At 35.6% G+C, this 6,303-nt stretch overlaps 1 long non-coding RNA gene across 1 annotated transcript; it reads left to right on the forward strand.

Moving 5' to 3' along the window:
• Window positions 1-142: 142 nt before the first annotated feature.
• LOC139416003 (uncharacterized) lies at window positions 143-1,886 on the forward strand. Its single transcript, XR_011635043.1, has 3 exons — window positions 143-220; window positions 1,470-1,532; window positions 1,815-1,886. It is a non-coding gene; the product is annotated as an uncharacterized lncRNA (long non-coding RNA).
• The last annotated feature ends 4,417 nt before the right edge of the window (window positions 1,887-6,303 follow it).

The following is a 6,303-nucleotide window of genomic DNA, read 5'->3' on the forward strand; positions in this document are numbered from 1 at the left end:
AGACAGGGAAAGCCACAGGTAAGACCCATTCTACAGGTTGGCAGTCATTAAAACCTTAATTCGTCATTTCTGAGTTTGGGACGAAGAGGCAGAATATGCAATAATCTAAGTCCTTCATTTGTTGACTGGAAATGTCCATTGTCAGCAGCAGCTGGACCTGTTGATGTGACCTATGCTGAGGTTGACCTCCAAAAGAGGGCCAAAGCCAAGAAGAAGAGAGGTAAGACTGAACATCCCTCCTTCCATATTCCCCTTATCAGAACCTCGTAACTCTTTGACCCCATATTGAATAATTGTATAAATTATTCTGTATATATCTGTATATTATTCAGTTTATTATTCTAGATATTAATCTGTATATAACTTCATATTACTCTGTATGTAACTGTATATTATTCCATATATAACTGTATGTTAGTCCATATATAACTGTATAGAACTGTATATTACTCTGTATATTATTCCATATATAACTGTATAGAACTGTATATTACTCTGTATATTATTCCATATATAACTGTATAGAACTGTATATTACTCTGTATATTATTCCATATATAACTGTATAGAACTGTATATTATTATGTATATAACTGTATATTATTCCATATATAACTGTATATAACTGTATATTATTATGTATATAACTGTATATTATTCCATATATAACTGTATATTACTCTGTATATTATTCCATATATAACTGTATAGAACTGTATATTATTATGTATATAACTGTATATTATTCCATATATAACTGTATAGAACTGTATATTACTCTGTATGTAACTGTATATTATTATGTATATAACTGTATATTATTCCATATATAACTGTATATTATTCCATATATAACTGTATATTATTCCATATATAACTGTATAGAACTGTATATTACTCTGTATATTATTCCATATATAACTGTATAGAACTGTATATTATTATGTATATAACTGTATATTATTCCATATATAACTGTATATAACTGTATATTATTCCATATATAACTGTATAGAACTGTATATTATTATGTATATAACTGTATATTATTCCATATATAACTATATTACTCTGTATGTAACTGTATATTATTCCATATATAACTGTATATTATTCCATATATAACTATATTACTCTGTATGTAACTGTATATTATTCCATATATAACTGTATAGAACTGTATATTACTCTGTATATTATTCCATATATAACTGTATAGAACTGTATATTATTATGTATATAACTGTATATTATTCCATATATAACTGTATAGAACTGTATATTATTCCATATATAACTGTATATTATTCCATATATAACTGTATAGAACTGTATATTATTATGTATATAACTGTATATTATTAGTCTGTATATGACTATATTATTCCGTAAATAACTGTACACTATTCTTTATATTATTCTGTATATAACTGTTATATTATTCTGATGTGTTATCCTCACCCCTACAGAAACAGCAACCCCACCTGAGCCAGAATCTGTCTATTCTCTAGTGAAGCCATACACAGTCCCCGGTAAGATTAAATCAACAATCTATTAAACGGGTATGAAACTATATGTAAGTATGTCCTGACAAACTGGTGAGAAATGTTTCTGATCATGTTACCTTTTTATCATCAGTGTGATGAACTATGGATTCTAGTGTTGATGTTAACATACATTTGGATTTGCACTCTCAAAGCAAATATTATTTTGCAACTAAATTGTCTGAAGATACAGGCTGGCCAATTGGAAAGCAGAATATGCATTAAGCTAATTTCATACATTTGTTGACTGGAAATGTCCATTGTCAGCAGCAGCTGGACCTGTTGATGTGACCTATGCTGAGGTTGACCTCCAAAAGAAGGTCAAAACCAAGAAGAAGAGAGGTAAGACTGGACATCCCATCTTCCATATTCCCCCTATCAGAACCTCGTAACTCTTTGACCCCATATTGAAAAGTTGGATATTATTCTGTATATTATTCTGTATATAACTGTTACATTATTCTGTATATTATTATGTTTATAACTGTTCTATTATTCTGTATATAACTGTTACATTATTCTGTATATTATTCTGTATATAACTGTTACATTATTCTGTATATTATTCTGTATATAACTGTTACATTATTCTGTATATTATTATGTTTATAACTGTTCTATTATTCTGTATATAACTGTTACATTATTCTGTATATTATTCTGTATATAACTGTTACATTATTCTGTATATTATTCTGTATATAACTGTTACATTATTCTGTATATTATTATGTTTATAACTGTTCTATTATTCTGTATATAACTGTTACATTATTCTGTATATTATTCTGTATATAACTGTTACATTATTCTGTATATAACTGTTACATTATTCTGTATATTATTCTGTATCTAACGGTTCTATTATTCTGTATATAACCCTGTCCTCTATAGAAAGAGCAACCCCACCAGAGGCAGATTCAGTCTATTCTCGATTGAAGCCACGCTAATGCCCCGGTAAGACTAATAACCATATGGTATTGATACTAAAATGATATAAATCTGGAACTAATGTTCTAATATCAAATTCTAATGTATCTATTTAAAGTACAGTGGGGCAAAAAAGTATTTAGTCAGCCACCAATTGTGCAAGTTCTCCCACTTAAAAAGGTGAGAGAGGCCTGTAATTTTCATCATAGGTACACTTCAACTATGACAGACAAAATGAGAAAAAAAAAACCAGAAAATCACAATGTAGGATTTTTAATTTATTTATTTGCAAATTATGGAGGAAAATAAGTATTTGGTCAATAACAAAAGTTCTCAAGTATCAAAGTATCTCAATATCTCAATACTTTGTTATATACCCTTTGTTGGCAATGACAGAGGTCAAACGTTTTCTGTAAGTCTTCACAAGGTTTTCACACACTGTTGCTGGTATTTTGGCCCATACCTCCATGCAGATCTCCTCTAGAGCAGTGATAATTTGGGGCTGTTGCTGGGCAACACGGACTTTAAACTCCCTCCAAAGATGTTCTATGGGGTTGAGATCTTACGAAGCCACTCCTTTGTTGCCCGGGCGGTGTGTTTGGGATCATTGTCATGCTGAAAGACCCAGCCACATTTCATCTTCAATGCCCTTGCTGATGGAAGGAGGTTTTCACTCAAAATTTCACGATACATGGCCCCATTCATTCTTTCATTTACATGGATCAGTCGTCCTGGTCCCTTTGCAGAAAAACAGCCCCAAAGCATGATGTTTCCACCCCCATGCTTCACAGTAGGTATGGTGTTCTTTGGATGCAACTCTTTGTCCTCCAAACACGACGAGTTGAGTTTTTACCAAAAAGTTATATTTTGGTTTCCTCTGACCATATGACATTCTCCCAATCTTCTTCTGGATCATCCAAATGCTCTCTAGCAAACTTCAGACGGGCCTGGACATGTACTGGCTTCAGCAGGGGGTGTCCCTGGCACTGCAGGATTTGAGTCCCTGGTGGCGTAGTGTGTTGCTGATGGTAGGCTTTGTTACTTTGGTCCCAGCTCTCTGCAGGTCATTCACTAGGTCCCCCTGTGTAGTTCTGGGATTTTTGCTCACCGTTCTTGTGATCATTTTGACCCCACGGGGTGAGATCTTGCGTGGAGCCCCAGATCGAGGGAGATTATCAGTGGTCTTGTATGTCTTCCATTTCCTAATAATTGCTCCCACAGTTGATTTCTTCAAACCAAGCTGCTTACCTATTGCAGATTCAGTCTTCCCAGCCTGGTTCAGGTCTACAATTTTGTTTCTGGTGTCCTTTGACAGCTCTTTGGTCTTGGCCATAGTGGAGTTTGGAGTGTGACTGTTTGAGGTTGTGGACAGGTGTCTTTTATACTGATAACAAGTTCAAACAGGTGCCATTAATACAGGTAACGAGTGGAGGACAGAGGAGCCTCTTAAAGAAGAAGTTACAGGTCTGTGAAAGCCAGAAATCTTGCTTGTTTGTAGGTGACCAAATACTTATTTTCCACCATAATTTGCAAATAAATTCATAAAAAATCCTACAATGTGATTTTCTGGATTTTTTTTCTTCTCATTTTGTCTGTCATAGTTGAAGTGTACCTATGATGAAAATACAGGCCTCTCTCATCATTTTAAGTGGGAGAACTTGCACAATTGGTGGCTGACTAAATACTTTTTTGCCCCACTGTATGTCTCTATGTTTTATTCTTAGGGGATTGTTTTACTTCATGCAGGTCCTTGAGGGAGATGGAGGGATAAATAACTTTGTGTGGTGATATGTTAGAGGTCCTTGAGGGAGATGGAGGGACACTTCATCAGAGGAGGAGCAGGATAAACCTGGGAATATGGATTATGCACACACACACACACGCAAGCGCACCCACACGCAAGCGCACCCACGCAAGCGCCCTCACACATACACATACGGATTTATATGTATATATAACAACATATATATTTGATTTAATATTGGTTTTTGTGTATAACTGCAACACCTTTTTAAACAATGATATGGTGTTATGGATCTTATCTGCAGCTACAGTAATTGTATAACATTTTTAAAAAGTATACATTTTGACAGTAATGAAACTGGAAGGGATGATAGATGATCAGGGAAGCAGATCTGATAACACCGAGGTCTGAGGAAGCATTGATGGTCTGATGATCCTATGAACAGAGGGAGCCGCTCAGAGTAGAAAGACAGTCAGGGTCCGAAGCCTCACCAGCGCACCATGCTGGTGATGCTTAGCTTAGCTGGCTAGCCACTCCTCTCCACTAACTCTATGTAGCACCCACTTGGGTGATGCTATTATGCTGCCACAAAGATGCTGGAAGAATAACATTAGCAGTTAGAGTATCTTATCCACTAGTCCCAGCCATCTCCTCATGCAGTCCTCTCACTTCTTCTGCTTCTCTCCAGTGTTGTGACATTCTAGTCCATTCACATACACACAGTCTCCAAGCTAGCTTGTTAGATAGCAATTGAGACAAAACTGGCAAATTCGAACTTTAAAATCATTATTGATGACCAATTAATTATGGATTCTAAACTACCAATCAAAAAACAAAAAGCTGATAGAAAAATGGCCATACAAAAAAACTTAAAGGCCCAGTGCAGTCAAAAAATGTGATTTCCTGTGTTGTGTGTATATACACTGAGTATGCCAGACATTAGGAACTACTGCCTAATATTCAGTTTGCCCCTTCCCACTCAGACCACTCCCACACATTCATAGCATCATTCTTGTTTGACATATTGCTCTTTGCTTAGAAACTATTTTAGTTTATTTGTTTACCACAATCACAGTAAGATTCTTACTTGTTACCCAGAAATGATTTGATATTGAGATAAACGTGGCTGCATTGGACCTTTAAAGACCACTAAATATGATTAAATGTACAAAACATTTATGAGAACGATCATCCATGGCTGCCGTAGCGGTGCCATCATGGCTATTTTTTATTTATTGTTTATGTTGTCAATGTCTGAAATGTATTATCTTTGATCCATTTTTCTGTCATTACATGATATAATAACATATTTCTTTATGATTTTTACAGAATACTTTCAGTATTATACATGTTTTTTTTCTATTCAACTGTACTTTTTGAATATCTTTGCGTTGCGCTTTTTTAATAAACTTACGTTTTTCATCCACAAGATAGAATGAGTGGATGTTGTCATCATTGTCAACTCTTCCATACAACCTGCTTTGTCCAACCCTCCCTTCAGCCTAATCAAGTTATTGGGCTCGTCAACGTGTGAGTGAAAGGGTCAATCTGTGATTGGTACATCCATTTTGTGACTTTTAAATTAAAGACATGCTCTGGAAATGTGGAGACTACAAAGTACACTACATGACCAACAGCATGTGGACACCTGAACATTGTTCAACATCTCATTCCATAATCATAGGCATTAATATGGACTTGGTCCCCCATTTGCTCCTCCACTCTTCTGGGAAGGCTTTCCACTAGATGTTGGAACATTGCTGCCGGGACTTGTTTCCATTCAGCCACAAGAGCATTAGTGATGTCGAGCACTGATGTTGGCCGATTAGGCCTGGCTCACAGTTGGCGTTCTAATTCATCCCAAAGGTGTTTGATGGGGTTGAGGTCAGGGCTCTGTGCAGGCCAGTCAAGTTCTTACACACCGATCTTGACAAAACATTTCTGTATGGACCTCGCTTTGTGCACGGGGGCATTGTCATGCTGAAACAGGAGAGGGCCTTCCCCAAACTGTTGCCACAAAGTTGGAAGCACAGAATTGTCTAGAATGTTATTGTATGCTGTAGCGTTAAGATTTCCCTTCCCTGG

The sequence above is a fragment of the Oncorhynchus clarkii genome, chromosome 9 (assembly GCF_045791955.1).
Source record: "Oncorhynchus clarkii lewisi isolate Uvic-CL-2024 chromosome 9, UVic_Ocla_1.0, whole genome shotgun sequence".
Taxonomy (NCBI): domain Eukaryota; kingdom Metazoa; phylum Chordata; class Actinopteri; order Salmoniformes; family Salmonidae; genus Oncorhynchus; species Oncorhynchus clarkii.